The sequence below is a fragment of the Arachis ipaensis genome, chromosome B3 (genome assembly GCF_059453495.1).
Source record: "Arachis ipaensis isolate K30076 ecotype BB chromosome B3, ASM5945349v1, whole genome shotgun sequence".
In the NCBI taxonomy this organism is placed as follows: domain Eukaryota; kingdom Viridiplantae; phylum Streptophyta; class Magnoliopsida; order Fabales; family Fabaceae; genus Arachis; species Arachis ipaensis.
In genome coordinates, this window is record NC_142438.1 from 42,351,184 (window position 1) to 42,371,402 (window position 20,219).

The 20,219-nt window shown below is 34.7% G+C and overlaps 1 non-coding gene across 1 annotated transcript; it reads right to left on the minus strand.

Annotated features, from left to right (window-relative positions):
* Positions 1–7,171: 7,171 nt before the first annotated feature.
* Positions 7,172–7,279, minus strand: LOC148570420 (small nucleolar RNA R71). The gene has a single exon (XR_015908266.1). It is a non-coding gene; the product is annotated as a small nucleolar RNA R71 (small nucleolar RNA).
* Between the last annotated feature and the right edge of the window lie 12,940 nt (positions 7,280–20,219).

Consider the following 20,219-nt stretch of genomic DNA (forward strand, 5'->3'; position numbering starts at 1 on the left):
AGAGAGAGAGAGAACGAGCGACGTCACCCCTCCAACATGCTTCATCACTAAGAAGGATGTCTGCTTGCCATCGCGGCATCACTGATAAATCCATATTTTATGATGTATTTTGTGCTCAATTTAAGTGATTTATTCAATCCTTCACCCACTTATTCATGTAAATTGCATGGTTTTACATTTTCTTCCTTATTATGTGATATATGTGAAAAACATGTTTCCTATGCTTTAAAAATATTAATTTTAATTACCCTTTATTACCATTCGATGCCGTGATTTGTGTGTTAAGTATTTTTAGATCTCCTAAGGCAGGAATGACTTAGAGGACAGAAAGAAAACATACAAAAATGGAAGGAAAGCACAAAAATGGAGTTTTGAAGAAAAGGGCAGCGACGCGAACGCGTGACTGACGCGGACGCGTGCCTTGAGCAGAACGCAAATGACGCGTACGCGTGACCAAAGCGAACGCGTGACAAGGAAAACTCCCAGATGACGCAACCGCATGACCCACACGGACGCGTGACAGACGCCACGAGCAGAAACTGCAGAAAACGCCCCCAGCGATTTCTGAAACCCTTTTGGCCCAGATCCAAGTCCAGAAAACACAGATTAGAGGTTATAAAGTGGGAGAATGCATCCATTCATGAGGAGGTCTTCCATTATTCACTTTTCATAATTTAGATGTAGTTTTTAGAGAGAGAGGTTCTCTCCTCTCTCTTAGGATTTAGAATTTTAGGATTTCTATTAGTTTAGTTCAATTCATCTTCAGTCACAGATTCAATATTCCTTTTACTTTATATTTCTCTTTTACTTTCAGATACTTTAATGCTTTTATTTGTTGACTACTTATGTTGCCAAATTGGCTTACGAACTATTCATGTTAGGATTTTCTTTATTTAATATAAATTGAGGTATTTCAGATTTATGGTTCTTATTTAGCTTTATATATTCTTGGCTTTAATTGATTAATTAGAGACTCTTGAGTTATCAAACTCATCGTGATTGTTATTTTTGCTAATTGAATTAAATTCCACTAACTCTAGTCCTTTCTTAGGAATTGACTAGGACTTGAGGATCAAACTAATTAGTCCACTTGACTTTCCTTTGCTTTAGTAAAGGTTAACTAAGTGGGATTAGAACTCAATTCTCATCAGTCATCACCATCGATAAGGATAACTAGGATAGGACTTCCAAATTTTCGTACCTTGCCAAGAGTTTTATTAGATATTAATTTATTAATTCCTGCAATTTATTTTCCTTGTTCAAACCTTTTAAAACCCAAAATTCTACCTTTTTCATAGCTAATAATAAGTCATACCTCCCTGCAATTCCTTGAGAAGACGACCCGAGGTTTGAATACTTCGGTTTATAAATTTTATTGGGTTTGTTACTTTTGACAACCAAACGTTTGTACGAAAGGATTTTCTGTTGGTTTAGGAGCTATACTTACAACGTGGTTATATTTGTGAATTTCTTTACCGATAGAAAAACCAGTTCGTCAATCACCCCTCCATCGCCAGTTCTCCCCTTCTTTCCTTTGCCCTCACCAACTCTCCTATCATTCCCTAGCTCAAATCTGACGTCGCCGCCGCCACTGCGATGCCCAACAACCTCCTCTCGACTCTGGCGCCGCCAAAAACATCTAACTGCTCTTTCCTCTCTTTGAACACTTAAGTAAAGAACAAATATATATATATATATATATATATATATAGAAAAATAAGAAAAAGAAGTGAAATTTCTAATTATCATTTTTAGAATTCATCTTCATCAGATTTCACAAATTAGTTTAGTTTGTGTGTATCTTGTGTTTGTGTTTGTGTGTGTTTGTTTTTCTTCAGAATTCATCTTCATTAAATCTCACAAATTAGTTTAGTTTGTGTGTGTGTGTAAAAGAGAGAGTGTGTGTGTATGTACATTGTGTTTATGTGTGTGTTTTTTTCAGAATTCATCTTCATCAGATTTCACATATTAGTTTGATTTGTGTGTGTGTGAGAGAAAGAGAGTGTGTGTGAAAGAGAGAGAGTGTACATTGTGTTTGTGTGTGCATTTTTTTTTAGAATTCATCTTTATCAGATTTCACAAATTAGTTTGATTTGTGTGTGTGAGAGAGAAAGAGAGTATGTGTGAAAGAGAGAGAGTGTGTGTGTGAAAGAGAGAGAGTGTAAGTGTGTGTGATAAACCTTAATTTTAGGGTTTATCTTGTGTTGAATTTAGTAGATTTTATTAACTTATCTTATATTTATTCAATAAAATAGCATGATTTTGTGAATTCCTCCTAATTTGTACTTAAGGTTAAAAACATATTTTTTAGACTCTTAATTTGCTAAATTTAATTCACTTTAATTTCATTCGATGCCTTGATGTGTTTGTTAAGTGATTTTAGGCTTAGAAGGTAAAGATTGGATTGAAAAAGTGAAGAAAAAGCATGCAAAGTAGAGACTTCATGAAGAAATGAGGATTTGGTGGAATTCATGGCCACGCGTATGCATGCCTCACACGTACGCATGAGTAGAGATTTCGTCAAGCCATGCGTACGTGTGACACTCGGCACGTACCCAAATTCAACTCATTTCTGAAGTATTTGAAGCCAAATTCAGGAAGGAAGAAGAGGGGAGCAATTAGTGTAGCTTAGGAACCATGCTTTAGGTCATTTTCTAAAATACTTGGCTTAGTCTTAGAGTAGGTTTTTGAGCATTTTTTACTTGGAAAGAGAAGTTTGGTAATCTTGAGTCATTAATACCCAACTTATGTTGGTGATCTAAAGTTGTTAGTTAGTCTTATTTCCATTGATGTTACTTATGGATTATGATTAACTAGGTCTACTTGATCTTCTCTCGATGTTGGAGATAATGTAATAGGCTTAACTCTTGATAAGTATTGTGTAATGATTAATGACTAGGATAGAAAATTTTGATTCTCAATTCTTGCCATAAATGCTTCTTTAGTATTTGTTATCTTTAGTTGTTTTCTTTATTTTATTGTCATTTAAATTCTTGCCTTTTTATCAACCCACCCTCGTGAATCTCATAACCAATAATTGAGCATTCGATTGCAATTTTTAGGGAGAACGACTTGAGAGTGATACTCTCGGTTATTTTTATTGGGTTGAACTCGTGACAACCAAAACTAAACTTTGATGGAGAATCCATTACTGGTCTAGACTATGCTTGCAACAAAGAAATTCTTTTTATTGAGAAATTCTAAACTGACATAAATTTTATCATCAGAGAGAGAGAGAGAGAGAGAGAGAGAGAGAGAGAGAGAGAGAGAGAGAGAGAGAGAGAGAGAGAGAGAGAGAGAGAGAGAGAGAGAGAGAGAGAGAGAGAGAGAGGTGTTGAGGCAGTGAAAAACTGAAAAACTAAATGGGTTATTATGGTGGTAGAAGTGGAGGTGGTAAGGACAAAGGTGTTAAGTCAAGATTTGAATTGGTACTTTATGATGATAAAAATAGTTAATTATTTTCTATTATAACATAACTAGCCATTAATACCATAGTTGTAAGAACCGAAATGGTGATCGAACCGGTCAGGTTACTGGTTCACTGGTTTATTGGTTCAACCGATAAACCGCAGGTTGAACCGGTAAAACCGATTTCACGTAAATAAAAAATATAAAATACTATAAATAGTCATAAACTTATTGTTTTCCTTTTCTAGAGATAGGTGCTGGAACCCTGGATTTTTGTTGTTATTGCATCTCATTACGTTCGATCTCGTCAAATTCTCTTTCAACATTGATGAGCGGATAATTTATACGCTTTTTGGCATTGTTTTTAGTATGTTTTTAGTATATTTTAATTAGTTTTTATTATATTTTTATTAGTTTTTATTTAAAAATCACATTTCTGGACTTTACTATGAGTTTGTGTATTTTTCTGTGATTTCAGGTATTTTCTGGCTGAAATTGAGGGACCTGAGCAAAAATCTGATTCAGAGGCTGAAAAAGGACTGCAGATGCTGTTGGATTCTGACCTCCCTGCACTCGAAGTAGATTTTCTGGAGCTACAGAAGCCCAATTGGCACGCTCTTAATTGTGTTGGAAATTAGACATTCTGGGCTTTCCAGAAATATATAATAGTCAATACTTTGCCCGAGATTTGATGGCCCAAACAGGCGTTCCAAGTCAGCTCAAGAATTCTGGCGTTTAACGCCGGAACTGGCACAAAAGCTAGAGTTAAACACCCAAACTGGCACAAAAGCTGGCGTTTAACTCCAAGAAAAGTCTCTACACATGGAAGCTTCAATGCTCAGCCCAAGCACACACCAAGTGGGTCCGGAAGAAGATTTCTGCATTAATTACTGATTTCTGTAAACCCTAGGCTACTAGTTCTCTATAAATAGGACCTTATACTATTGTATTTTCATCTTTGGATGTTTAGTCCCTAGACCTTGGAGGCTGGCCATTCGGCCATGCTTACACCATTATCACTTTTGTATTTTCAACGGTGGAGTTTCTACACACCATAGATTAAGGTGTGGAGCTCTGCTGTTCTTCATGAATTAATACAAAGTACTATTGTTTTTCTATTCAACTCAAGTCTATTTCTTCTCCAAGATATTCATTCGCACCCAAGAACATGATGAATGTGATGATTATGTGACACTCATCACCATTCTCACCGATGAACGCGTGACTGACAACCACTTCCGTTCTACATGCAAACAAGCTTGAATGTGTATCTCTTGGGTTTCTAATCTAAGATTGGAACCTTCGTGGTATAGGCTAGAATTATTGGCGGCCATTCTCCGTGGGATCGACCCTTACTCACGTAAGGTATTACTTGGACGACCCAGTGCACTTGCTGGTTAGTTGTGCGGAATTGTGACAAAGTGTGATTCACGTTTAAGAGCTCCAAGTCCTTTGGCGCCATTGTTGATGATCACAATTTCGTGCACCAAATTTTTGGCGCCGTTGCCGGCGATTGTTCGAGTTTGGACAACTGACGGTTCATCTTGTTGCTTAGATTAGGTAATTTTACTTTTTATTTTTGAAATTTTTTTTTTAAAATACAAAAAAATTTTCTATTTTGTTCTTCAGAGTTTTTAAGAATGAATTCTAGAGTTTCATGATGATCTGTTGAAGTCTAGCTGGCTGTGAAGCCATGTCTAATCTTATTGGACCGAGGTTTCAACTTATCATCACAAGAGCTTGTTGATTTCTATCAATTTTGCTGTTGTTAGCAATGATCTGCTAAAGCTTGGCTGGCCATTGGCCATGTCTAGTGTTTTGGACTGGAGCTTTCATTGAAGACTTGGCTGGCTAGTAAGCCATGTCTAATTCCTGGACCGGAGTCTTAGACTAGCATTGCAATGATTCCTGGAACTCTTATTAAAAATTTTGAACCCCTTTATTCTCTTTTCCACTCAATTTTCAAAAAATCACAAAAAAATTTATAAAATCATAAAAATCAAAAATATTTTATGTTTCTTGTTTGAGTCTAGTATCTAATTTTAAGTTTGGTGTAAATTGCATACCTATAATTTTCGAAAATTACATGCATTATGTTCTTCATTAATCTTCAAGTTGTTCTTGATGATTTCATTGCTCTGATCTTTAAATTCTCTTGTTTTGTGTGTTTTGTTGTTTCTCATATGCATTCTCAATTTGTTAGTGTCTCTTATATGAAAATTTTTAAGTTTGGTGTCCTGCATGCATTGTTTGTTTGATTTGAGTTTCCTAAGAGTTGTATTTTGATTGTTTCTCATCATTGAAAAATTCAAAAAAATTCTCAAAACTATGTCTTTTCAAGTCAATAATACAGAGAATTGAAGATTCAGAACATTCAGCAAAGGAATCAAACAGAAAAAGCTGGGCGTTCAAAACGCCCAGTGAAGAAGGAAAACTGGCATTTAAACGCCAGCCAGGGTACCTGGCTGGGCGTTTAACGCCCAAAAAGGTAGCATTTTGGGCGTTAAACGCCAGAATGGATGCCATTCTGGACGTTTAACGCCAGGATGACACTAGAGGGAAGATTTTGTTTTTAATTCAAATCTTTTTCAAATCATATCTTTTCAATCATATCCTTTCAAAATCAATTTCTTTCCATTTTTTTTATTATTATAATTTTCAAAAATCCTTGCTATAATTAATGATTTACTTCAAAATTTTCAAGTTGTTACTTGCCTATTAAGAAAGGATCAAATTTTAAATTTTAAGAATCATATCTTTTAATTTCTTGTTAGTCAAGTAATCAACCTTAATTTTTAAACTTTCTTTTTTAAAATTGATGTTGAATCATATCTTTTCAATCATATCTTCTCAATCACATCTTTTCAAAATTAACTCTCAATCATATCTTTTTGATTTCTAATTTCAAAATCTTTTTCAAAAATCACTTAATTTCTTTCCTAATCTTAATTTTCGAAAATCTCAATCAAATTTTCAAATTTCTTTTTATTATTTCAAAATCTTCTTAATCTATTTTCGAAAATTCTTCTCCTCTTCTCACATCCTTCTATTTAAGGGACTAACACTCCTCCTCAAGGTGCAATTCGAACTCTATCCTTCTTGATAAGTTCGAATTCTCTTCTATCTACCTCCTCCTTCTATTCTTCTTTTCCTCTGATAGCTCAAGGAATCTCTATACTGTGACATAGAGGATTCCCTACTTTCTTGTTCTCTTCTCTTTCATATGAGCAGGAGCAAAGATAAAGGCATACTTGTTCAAGCTGATCCTGAACCTGAAAGGACCTTGAAGAGAAAGCTAAGAGAAGCTAAAGCACAATTCTCTCTAGAGGGCCTAACAGAGCTTTTCAAGGAAGAAGAAGCTATGGCAGCCGAAAACAACAATGCCAACAATGCAAGGAAGGTTCTTGGTGACTTTACTGCACCTACTCCCGACTTCTATGGGAAAAGCATCTCAATCCCTGCCATTGGAGCAAACAACTTTGAGCTTAAGCCTCAATTAGTTTCTCTAATGCAACAGAATTGCAAGTTTCATGGACTTCCATTGGAAGATCCTCATCAGTTCTTAGCTGAATTCTTGCAAATCTGTGACACTGTCAAGACCAATGGGGTTGATCCCGAGGTCTACAAGCTTATGCTTTTTCCCTTTGCTGTAAGAGACAGAGCTAGGACATGGTTGGACTCACAACCTAAAGAAAACCTGAACTCTTGGGAAAAGCTAGTCAATGCCTTCTTGGCAAAGTTCTTTCCACCTCAAAAACTGAGTAAGCTTAGAGTGGAAGTCCAAACCTTCAGACAGAAGGAAGGTGAATCCCTCTATGAAGCTTGGGAAAGATACAAGCAATTGATCAGAAGGTGCCCTTCTGACATGCTTTCAGAATGGAGTATCATAGGAATCTTCTATGATGGTCATGAACTGTCCAAGATGTCATTGGACAGCTCTGCTGGAGGATCTCTTCATCTGAAGAAGACGCCTGCAGAAGCTCAGGAACTCATTGAAATGGTTGCAAATAACCAATTCATGTACACTTCTGAAAGGAATCCTGTGAATAATGGGACAACTCAGAAGAAGGGAGTTCTTGAGATTAATACTCTGAATGCCATATTGGCTCAGAATAAAATATTGACCCAACAAGTCAATATGATTTTTCAGAGTCTGTCTGGAATGCAAGCAGCAACAGGCAGTACTAAGGAAGCTTCCTCTGAAGAAGAAGCTTATGATCCTGAGAACCCAGTAATAGAAGAGGTGAATTACATGGGAGAACCCTATGGAAACACCTACAATCCTTCATGGAGAAATCATCCAAATCTCTCATGGAAGGATCAATAGAGACCTCAACAAGGTTTCAACAACAATAATGGTGGAAGAAACAGGTTTAGCAATAGCAAGCCTTTTCCATCATCTTTTCAGCAACAGACAGAGAATTCTAAGCAAAGCCACTCTGACTTAGCAACCATTGTCTCTGATCTAATCAAAACCACTCAAAGTTTCATGACTGAAATAAGGTCCTCCATTAGAAATTTGGAGGCACAAGTGGGTCAGCTAAGTAAGAAAATTACTGAACTCCCTCCTAGTACTCTCCCAAGCAATACAGAAGAGAATCCAAAAAGAGAGTGTAAGGCCATAACCACAACCCACATGGCCGAACCTGGAGAGGAGGAAGAGGCAGTGATCTCCACTAAAGAAGACCTCAATGGACGTCCACTGGCCTCCATGGAGTTCCCTGATGAGGAACCATGGGAATCTGAGGCTCACACAGAGACCATAGAGATTCCATTGAATTTACTTCTGTCATTCATGAGCTTTGATGAGTATTCTTCCTCTGAAGAGGATAAAGATGTTACTGAAGAGCAAGTTGCTAAGTACCTTGGAGAAATCATGAAGCTAAATGCCAAGTTATTTGGTACTGAGACTTGAGAGGATGAACCTCCATTGCTCATCAAAGAACTGGATGACTTGACTAGGCAGAAATTATCTCTGAAGAGACAAGACCCTGGAAAATTCTTAATCCCTTGTACCATAGGCACCATGACCTTTGAGAAGGCTCTGTGTGACCTAGGGTCAAGTATAAACCTTATGCCTCTCTCTGTAATGGAGAAGCTAGGGATCATTGAGGTACAAGCTGCTAGAATCTCACTAGAGATGGCAGACAATTCAAAGAAACAGGCTTATGGACTTGTAGAGGATGTCTTGGTAAAGGTTGAAGACCATTACATCCCTGCTGATTTCATAATCCTAGAGACTGGAAAGTGTATGGATGAATCCATCATCCTTGGCAGACCTTTCCTAGCCACAGCAAAAGCTGTGATTGATGTTAACAGAGGAGAATTGATCATTCAAGTGAATGAAGACTCCCTTGTGTTTAAAGCTCAAGGATATCCCTCTGTAACCATGGAGAGGAAGCATGAAGAGCTTCTCTCAATACAGAGACAAACAGAGCCCCCACAGTCAAACTATAAGTTTGGTGTTGGGAGGCCATAACCAAACTTTAAGTTTGGTGTTGAACCCCCACATTCAAACTCTAAGTTTGGTGTTGGGAGGTTCCGACATTGCTCTGAACATCTGTGAGGCTCCATGAGAGCCCACTGTCAAGCTATTGACATTAAAGAAGCGCTTGTTGGGAGGCAACCCAATCTTTAATTATCTATGTTAAATTTCTATTTTCTTTTGTTATTTTATGTTTTCTGTAGGTTGATGATCATGTGAAGTCACAAAAACAATTGAAAAAGTAAAAACAGAAGAAAAAACAGAATGAAAAATAGAACACCCTAGAGGAGAAACTTACTGGCATCTAAACGCCAGTAAGGGTAGCAGAATGGGCGTTAAACGCCCAGTCTGGCACTATTCTGAGCGTTTAACGACAGAAATGGGCACCAGACTGGCGTTTAATGCCAGGAATGGGCAAGAAGCTGGCGTTAAACGCCAGAAATGGGCAGCAACCTGGCGTTTAACGCCAGGATTGGCAGAAAAGGGTGTTTTGCACGCCACTTGGTGCAGGGATGAGAAATCCTTGACACCTCAAGATCTGTGGACCCCACAGGATCCCCACCTACCTCATCTCTCTCTCTCTTCACCCATTCACCAATCACCTCAATACCTCTTCCCCAAAAAAACCCCTCACCTATCAAATTCCACCATTCTCTTCACCACTCACATCCATCCTTCATAAAATCCCAGCTACCTCACCATTCAAATTCAAACCACTTTTCCACCCAAACCCACCCATAATGGCCGAACCATACCCCCCTCTCCACTCCTATATAAACCCATCTTCACTCCTTCATTTTCACACAACATACACACTACCTATCCCCTTGGCCGAAACACAAAGCCCCCTCCATCTCCTCTATTTCTTCTTCTTCTACTCTCTTCTTTCTTCTTTTGCTCGAGGACGAGCAACCTTCTAAGTTTGGTGTGGTAAAAGCTAAAGCTTTTTTTGTTTTTCCATAATCATTAATGGCACCAAAGGCCGGAGAAACCTCTAGAAAGAGGAAAGGGAAGGCAAAAGCTTCTACCTCCGAGTCATGGGAGATGGAAAGATTCCTCTCAAGGGTGCATCAAGACCACTTCTATGAAGTTGTGGCCAAGAAGAAGGTGATCCCCGAGGTCCCTTTTAAGCTCAAAAAGGGCGAATATCCGGAGATCCGACATGAGATCCGAAGAAGAGGTTGGGAAGTTCTCACCAACCCCATTCAACAAGTCGAAATCTTAATGGTTCAAGAGTTCTATGCCAATGCATGGATCACCAAGAACCATGATCAAAGTGTGAACCCGGACCCTAAGAACTGGCTTACAATGGTCTGAGGGAAATACTTGGATTTTAGTCCGAAAAATGTAAGGTTGGCATTCAACTTGCCCATGATGCAAGGAGATGCACACCCATACACTAGAAGGGTCAACTTTGATCAAAGGTTGGACCAAGTCCTCATGGACATCTGTGAAGAGGGCGCTCAATGGAAGAGAGATTCAAGAGGGAAGCTGGTTCAACTAAGAAGGCATGACCTCAAGCCCGTGGCTAGGGGATGGTTGGAGTTTATCCAACGCTCAATCATTCCCACTAACAACCGGTCTGAAGTTACTATAGATCGGGCTATCATGATTCATAGCATCATGATTAGAGAGGAAGTAGAAGTTCATGAGGTTATATCCCAAGAACTCTACAAGGTGGCGGACAAGTCCTCTACTGTGGCAAGGTTAGCCTTCCCTCACCTCATTTGTCACCTCTGCAATTCAGTTGGAATTGACATAGAGGGAGACATTCTCATTGATGAGGACAAGGCCATCACTAAGAAAAGGATGGAGAAAATGAGAGAACCTCACCAAGAGCATGAGGAATTTCCTCATCATGAAATCCCTGAGATGCCTCAAGGGATGTAATTTCCTCCACAAAACTATTAGGAGCAAATCAACACCTCCCTAGGAGAATTAAGTTCCAACATGGGACAACTAAGGGTGGAGCACCAAGAGCATTCCATCCTCCTCCATGAAATTAGAGAAGACCAAAGAACCATGAGAGAGGAGCAACAAAGGCAAGGAAGAGACATTGAGGAGCTCAAACACTCCATAAGATCTTCAAGAGGAAGAACAAGCCGCCATCACTAAGGTGGACCCGTTCTTTAATTTCCTTGCTCTTTATTTTCTGTTTTTCAAAAATTATGCCTTATGTCTATTTATGTTTGTCTCTTTATTACATGATCACTAGTGTCTAAGTGTCTATGCCTTAAAGCTATGAAAATAAATCCATCACCTTTCTTAAATAAAGAGTGTTTTAATTGAAAAGGAAAAGAAGTGCATGAATTTCAAATTTTAAAACAGTTTAATTATTCTGATGTGGTGGCAATACTTTTGTCTTTCTGAATGAATGCTTGAACAGTGCATATTTTTGATATTGCTGATTCATGAATGTTAAAATTGTTGGCTCTTGAAAGAATAATGGGAAAAGGAGAAATATTATTTGATAATCTGAAAAATCATAAAATTGATTCTTGAAGCAAGAAAAAGCAGTGAAAAGCTTGCAGAAAAAAGGATATATGCGAAAAAAAAAAGAAGAGAAAAGAAAAAAGAAAGAAAAAAGAAAAGCAAGCAGAAAAAGCCAATACCCCTTTAAACCAAAAGGCAAGGGTGATAAAAAGGATCCAAGGCTTTGAGCATCAGTGGATAGGAGGGCCCATAGGAATAAAATCCTGGCCTAAGCGGCTAAACCAAGCTGTCCTTAACCATGTGCTTGTGGCGTGAAGGTGTCAAGTGAAAACTTGAGACTGAGCGGTTAAAGTCGTGGTCCAAAAGCAAAATGAGTGTGCTTAAGAGCTCTGGACACCTCTAATTAGGGACTCTAGCAAAGCTGAGTCACAATCTGAAAAGGTTCACCCAGTTATGTGTCTGTGGCATTTATGTATCCGGTGGTAATACTGGAAAACAAAATGCTTTGGGTCACGACCAAGACTCATAAAGTAGCCGTGTTCAAGAATCAACATACTTAACTAGGAGAATCAATAACACTATCTGGATTCTGAGTTCCTATAGAAGCCAATCATTCTGAACTTCAAAGGATAAAGTGAGATGCCAAAACTGTTCAGAAGCAAAAAGCTAAAAGCTCCGCTCATCTAATTAATATTGATCTTCATAGATGTTTTTGGAATTCATTGTATATTCTCTCTTTTTTATCCTATTTGATTTTCAGTTGCTTGGGGACAAGCAACAATTTAAGTTTGGTGTTGTGATGAGCGGATAATTTATACGCTTTTTGGCATTATTTTTAGTATGTTTTTAGTATATTTGAATTAGTTTTTATTATATTTTTATTAATTTTTATTTAAAAATCACATTTCTGGACTTTACTATGAGTTTTTGTGTTTTTCTGTGATTTCAGGTATTTTCTGGCTGAAATTGAGGGACCTGAGCAAAAATCTGATTCAGAGGCTGAAAAAGGACTGCAGATGCTGTTGGATTCTGACCTCCCTGCACTCGAAGTGGATTTTCTGGAGCTAAAAAAGCCCAATTGGCGCGCTCTCAATTGCGTTGGAAAGTAGATATCATGAGCTTTCCAGAAATATATAATAGTCCATACTTTGTCCGAGATTTGATGGCCCAAACAGGCGTTCCAAGTCAGCTTAAGAATTCTGGCGTTTAACGCCGGAACTGGCACAAAAGCTGGAGTTAAACGCCCAAACTGGCACAAAAGCTGGCGTTTAACTCCAAGAAAAGTCTCTACACATGGAAGCTTCAATGCTCAGCCCAAGCACACACCAAGTGGGTCCGGAAGAAGATTTCTGCATTAATTACTAATTTCTGTAAACCCTAGGCTACTAGTTCTCTATAAATAGGACCTTATACTATTGTATTTTCATCTTTGGACGTTTAGTCCCTAGACCTTGGAGGCTGGCCATTCGGCCATGCTTACACCATTATCACTTTTGTATTTTCAACGGTGGAGTTTCTACACACCATAGATTAAGGTGTGGAGCTCTGCTGTTCTTCATGAATTAATACAAAGTACTATTGTTTTTCTATTCAACTCAAGTCTATTTCTTCTCCAAGATATTCATTCGCACCCAAGAACATGATGAATGTGATGATTATGTGACACTCATCACCATTCTCACCGATGAACGCGTGACAGACAACCACTTCCGTTCTACATGCAAACAAGCTTGAATGTGTATCTCTTGGGTTTCTAATCTAAGATTGGAACCTTCGTGGTATAGGCTAGAATTATTGGCGGCCATTTCTGAGATCCGGAACGTCTAAACCTTGTCTGTGATATTCTGAGTAGGATCTGGGAAGGGATGACTGTGACGAGCTTCAAACTCGCGATTGTTGGGCGTGTGACAGATGCAAAAGGATCAATGGATCCTATTCCAACATGATCGAGAACCGACAGATGATTAGCCGTGCGGTGACAGCGCATTTGGAACGTTTTCACTGAGAGGACGGGAAGTAGCCATTGACAACGGTGATGCCCAACATAAAGCTTGCCATGGAAAAGGAGTATGAATGATTGGAAGAAGGCAATGGGAAAGCAGAGGTTCAGGAGGAACAAAGCATCTTCATACGCTTATCTGAAATTCCTACCAATGAATTACATAAGTATCTCTATCTTTATTTTATGTTTTATTTAATTATCAATTCTCCATCACCATCTGAATTCGCCTGACTGAGATTTATAAGGTGATCATAGCTTGCTTCAAGCCGACAGTCTCCGTGGGATCGACCCTTACTCACGTAAGGTATTACTTGGACGACCCAGTGCACTTGCTGGTTAGTTGTGCGGAATTGTGACAAAGTGTGATTCACGTTTAAGAGCTCCAAGTCCTTTGGCGCCATTGTTGATGATCATAATTTCGTGCACCAAACATCATCACAAGCATTATAACTTTCTGCATATTGTTCTTGAGTTTTTCTTTTCTTGCTTCGAAGCTCTTCAATGCTTTGATGGAATTGGTATCTCACTGCAGCTGGCACCTTTCGACAAGACTCAATATCTCCTCCTTTTCCAGCTAAATGAAGCTTAAACCGATGAATTCCTCTACCCCTAATAAGCTTCTCACAATATATGCATAGCAGAATTGTTTTTCCAGACTCCACATTTTCTTTACAATGACCCCATGCAGGATCAGTTTTTGCTCTGTTATTATTTTTTTGGGTTCCGATTGATGCATCAGGAGTTGATCCTTGTTCTTGCGAAGATGGTATTTCTGATGGTATATTCGCATAAGCCATTCTAAAAGAATATGGATTATGGAGTAGCAAAACAGCAAAAGTATAAAACAATAGCAATCCTAAATTCCTTAATTCCTATTCCCTATTCAACAAGACAGCAACTTTAAAGGCTTAAATAGTTAAATTCACAGCAATCTTAAATAGTTACATTATTCACAGCAATCTTAAATATTTACAGCACAAGCATATTCATAACAGAACAACATTAGATTAACATTATTCATATTCAACAAGCATATTCAACACCTCGGTTTCAAGCATTAGTCAACAAGCATATTCATCCCATAACAAATCAACAAAACAACAAGTTTTCATGTTTTCAACAAGCATATTCAGCACAGAACAAATCAACAAAACAACATAATTCATATTTCATAGATTCAAGCTTTCAACAAGCATATTCATCCCAGAAATTTTAAGTTTTCAATACAGAATAGAATAACATAGGAGAAGTGCAATTTAAGGTTGCTGGAGAACAGAGGAGAAGTGCAGAACAAGTGAACAACATTATTCATAAGTCATAACATTGTAACAGCAAGAAGTGTAGAACAGACTACAGAGGAGAACTGGAGCTAACCTGTTTGACAGAGCAGAAGAGCGCGGCAACGGCAAGGGCGACGACGCTGGCGATGAGAGACAGCCACGGGTCTGTCCTGTTCGGCTGTTCCTACTTCCTTAGTTCCTTCACCTTCAGACTTCGGAGTTCAAACCGGCAGTGAGACGAAGAAGACGACGGCGGGCGGCGGGCGGCTGGCGGCAGTGGCTGGGTGAGTGACACTGTGACAGAGTGAGGTGAGGTGGTGGCGGAGAGGGTTAGCCATTAGGGGATTAGGGTTGGGGGAAAAGTGGAAAGTGAAAGCTGGGAGTGGGGTTTGGGGGGGTACTGTGCGTAGCGTATACGATTTCTTTTTTTTTTTTTATAAACCAAAACGACGTCGTTTTGGAAAATGAATTTAAAAAAAAAAAAGTGCTTCCGAACCGCTCGGTTAACCAGAAATTGCCGATTTTTTGGTTTTCATCAAAACTGGCCGGTTCAACCCGATTCTCAACGGTTCTCTTCCTTATCTGGTCATATCACTCAACCGGACCGATTAGGGATTCGGTTCATCGGTTTTTCGATTGAACCGGCCAATTCGATCCGGTTTTTATAACTATGATTAATACATTTCAAAAATAAGAGATTGGATAACAGCTATACATTCTAATTGATTTAAGAAAGGAAAAATCTCCTCTACATCATCTACGTATAGAGAATCAGATTTTATATTATTGAAAAGATGCTGCATATAATATTTAGAGAACAAAGAAAGAACATTTTTCTCTTCAATGTCAATGGAATCAACTCTTAAAGAGTACAAAGGTTAACTTGATCAAAAGAAAAATTATTCCTACACTAAATAAGAGATATGAAACTTTATATATTGATGAACCATCAAGAAAATACGTAATTATTTTCGAGCATATTGAAGATCATATAAAAACAGTCATTATTTTTCTTATTTTTGAGTGTGTTCTTATTTCTCTTTTGTCTAGATTCAAGCTTATTTTGAGAGATACAAAAAGCAAAAAGGGTAGTGCATATATACAAAATCTATTTAACATATATTTGTTTGAGTGTTTTGATTTCGAAAGTGTGTTGGGTTAAAGTGCAGTTAGTTCTCCTTAACTAGGTTGGGTTAGCATCTAGGTGATTTACTAAATTTGGAATAATTTAGGTGGTTGATAAAAGTGTGAGTCTCTTGAAATTGGTGATTGTAATCTATCTTGATTATAGTAGAAATTCTACCATTATTGTGTGAAAACTAAATATAGATCACATTATGCTTCGTTGTGGAATCAGAATATATCGTGATGTTACTCTTCTTCTTCTCTAAAATCTACAACTTTCATTCTCATTTTATTCTTCTACTGTGAGAAAAAACAAAAATAAAAATAGTTTCTTATTTATCAATTTCGTTGCATAATCTAAAAAAATATTTATCACTTATATTGTTTTGATTTAATCCTCATTCTCAACGAACTTAAAAATCTTCAAACAAAAAAGAGGTGCTGTTATACACATTGAAATAGGAATAATGAGTGAAGGATGAAAAATAGCGGTAGATAATAATGATGAGAGAGACAAATTGTAGAGAGAAAGTGTATGTTTAAATTTGTAATTTTATAAAAAAAGATAAAAATAAATTAGTGTTTTTTATATAAAATTTAACAATTAATTAAATAAATAAATTATTAACATAATATTTAGATTATTTTACCAAATAAAATATATTTTTTAAGAAATTATTTTTTTATTAATATTTTTAAATATTATTTTATTAAAATTAAAATCTTTCATATGTCAAAATTGACTATTTATTCTTATATTTATTAGTTAACTCTTTCACGTGGGTGATATAGTTTACATAGTATTTTTTGTTTCTTTATATACGAAAAGGACAAAAGAATCTTTAAACTTAGACAAATATGATACAAAAGTATATATAATTTCTAACTCATTGCCATTAACATCAAAGTATTACATTCATTTTTAGTTGATTATGATTTGCTCCTTTTTATTGGCGTTTCTGTTTCATGGAACAATAATAAAAACTGTAATTTTGTTGCTTTTGTTTTTTAAAAAGAAAAAAAAGGATAAAAACACTCCCTCTATAAATTAATTAAGGAAGGAGCAGAAGAGCAGGTTACAAAACCCATTTTTTATTTGTCCTGGTTTGGTATGAGATTCTTTTTCCTTTTTTTGATTTGGAAAACAGGTTAAAGATTAGAAAAATACCCGTTTCCCGTTATGGTGTTTGATTAAAATGTTAGTCATCAAACTTAATATTGTAATAACTAATAAGTGTTGTTTCAGTAAATAATTGGTAGTGGAAAACATTGTCTATTTAGAAATTTGCATGTTTTTTTTCTCGCTAGAGTATCCTTTTCTTCAATTTCTTGGGATGCTCTAATTCTTTATTTAAAAAAAAATAAAAACAAAAAAACAAAAAAACAAAAGAAGGACTTCTTTTTTTGTGTGTCTACACAGCAGAAGGACTAACTTCTATAAAAATGTTCTTAACAAAATACAGGAGTCTAATATGTCATTTTCTTTAAATGAAAATTATTATCTGAATACTTAGAAATAATAAAAAATAATAAAAAATAAAAATTACGCTTTCAAAAAGACTTTAAAATTCAAATTTCAATGCAGTTTTTGCAAGTATGATGCAAAAATAAATATAAGACTTTTCTATCCATAAATTTGGGTGATTTTTTTGTGTCAAGCGATGATTTTTTCTTTTGATGATTTTGTTTCTATGCAAATAACCAAAAAATTAAATAAATGAAAAACAGGGTCTAGAAATAAAATTTTACCTTACTATCTTAGATGCACTTTTTAAATAATTATTAAAATGTTTCTTGAAAAAGATTTGATCAAATGTATAAATTGTATGCTACTTATAAAAATAATGAATAGTATTCTTTTTTTCAAAATAATACTTAGTTTTTGAAGGTTTTTTTTTTTTTGTCATTTTTATTTTTTAAAATTATTTTTGTCATGGTTGAAAATTTGAAATAATATTTATATGTTACCTCTTTTAGTTAAAAAGATAAAAAATAAAAGTGAGAATCAGCAAACATTCCATGCCAAATAAGATATAAAAATTTAATTTTAATAACTGAATAATTGTGAGTTCAACTAAATCTTTATAAATATTGATGTGATCAAAGTAAATATCGTCTATGAAGTATAAACATCAATAGTAGGATAATCCCACACAATGATTGATGATGTGGCAATTTTAACTTCTAATAGTTATTCAGTCCAATCTTTTCTTTTTCGAGCCATCAAATGGAGTATTGTAATTGGAGGAAAAAGTAACATGCAACCAGCAGCAAGATAGATTTTTATGCCACTAAAGTAGGAGAAAAGAGAAAAAATAGCTTTGAAACATTATTATTTTATGCCACTAAAATAAGTCTTTGAAAAAATTGTGATAAATTTTTTTTATAGGTTTTTGAAGAAAAAAATACCAAGACTTTGAAGAATTGCAATAATACACTTATAAGTTCCTGACATAAAGATAAATAGTATATAATATATATTATTTTTTCAAGAATCTGTAAGTCCAGCTTTTAATTTCTTTAATTTAGTAATTTATTAAGTATTTTTTTTGTCTCAAAAACTATAAATTAATTTAAAAAATTTCTTCAAAATTTATTTGATATTTTATTTTTTCAAAAACCTGTAAATATATATTTTTTTTCAAAAACTTGCTTCTCAAATAAATAATCAACTAAAAGAAAACTTTGGGTACTCTCGGTCGTGGGGGATACCCACATACAGCTCCAACATCAAAATCCATTATTTTATTTTATTTTGGGAGGTAGTCTCAACAAAATAAGTAAATAAATAAATAAATAAAAGTTGTCCCCTTTTTCTTTTACAGGATTAGTTTTTTTTTTTAAAGGCTTACAACATGGATTTTTCATATTAAAGTTCAATTTATATTTTTAAACCTATTTTCACGCATATAACAATTTAATTAATTTTTATATGCAAAAAAATATAAACATTTGAAAAAAAAAATTGTATATGTACGTGAGTATATATGTCCCCTTAATAACAACGACCCAAAACCTTACTGTATATATATGATATTGGCAGACGGGACAAAATATAGACTATGAAGTATATATATATTTTTTATTTATTGTGTCTGTGTGTCAGATATATTTTGGACACAATATTTATTGATATTTGTGTAACATACGTGTCTCTTGTAATCGTATTTTAATAAAAAAATAAAAAATTATTTTTGATATACGTTTGGACACACATAAATACCATCATATATTAGTATTCTAGTTTTATTCGTAATATATATTTTAAAAATAAGTTTAAAATTAGTATATATTATTAATTATTAAAATAAAAAATATTTTAAATATTTTATATAATTAAAAAAATATTAAAAAATTAATTTATATTTTAATATTAATAAAATATAAAATATTATTATAATTTATCAAAAAAATATCTTTTATTTTATATATATACCACGTTCTCATGTAAAAATTTTAAATTCGTATCTATATTAATATCTGGATATCATAAAATATAGGAGATTGATAGAAATAAGAATGAGTAACCCTTCCCGTTTATTTGACGTGAATAAAAATGAGTTATTACTTTTCCTTTTAAGACTAAGAAATACCTCAATAATTCAACAACATAAATTTTATAATAATATAAAGTCTCCACTTTCCGTCATAGATTCTTCATTTGAAATTTGCACCAATGTGTTTCCATCGTAAAAGATTATGTTTGATATTCAACAACACATCAATAAAAGAAAGTTTTTGGGTGAGAAAAAAATATCAAACTCCTTAAAAGATCAAAATTTTTATAATTTTTTTTTAATTTTGAGTTAATTTAATATTAAACTAATAATACACAAATTTTACGATGCAAGTGACTTTTGAATAGGGACAATGCTTAAACTGAAAAAAAAAAAGCATTGCTATTAATTACGATGGATATGTGGTACAAAAACTTTTTTAAAATTTGCTGTCAAAACAATGAAGTAAGTGAATTTCTTTTTTATTTTTCATAACGGAAAGAGAATCAAGAGATATAATTATTCATGATATTTTCTCTTATCAGCTTAAATTTTGGAAAAAAGTAATATCATGATATATGATTAAAATTTTATGTCAAAAAAAAAAAAAACATAAGATAAATAAGAAAAAAAAAAAGAAAACTTACGTAAAATTCAAACAAATTTGAAAAAAAATTCTTGTTCGAAGAGAAATATAGAAATAACCATTTATAATGCATATTTCTATTATAATTTTTCAACGTGCAAAACCTCATTTAATTTACATATATTAATTGTTTTTTAAACATATCCAAATTATACTACGATGAAGTATTTTTGAGGTTTAGAATTCACTTGTTCTTAAATATATTGGTAATATCTTTAATTTTAATTAGAAAATAATACATACATAACATGTATATATGTCTTCAAAATTCAAGAAGAGACCTTCTAGACGGATATTTCATTTGCTTTTCAAGGCTTAAATGTATTTATCAAATTTTGAAAAA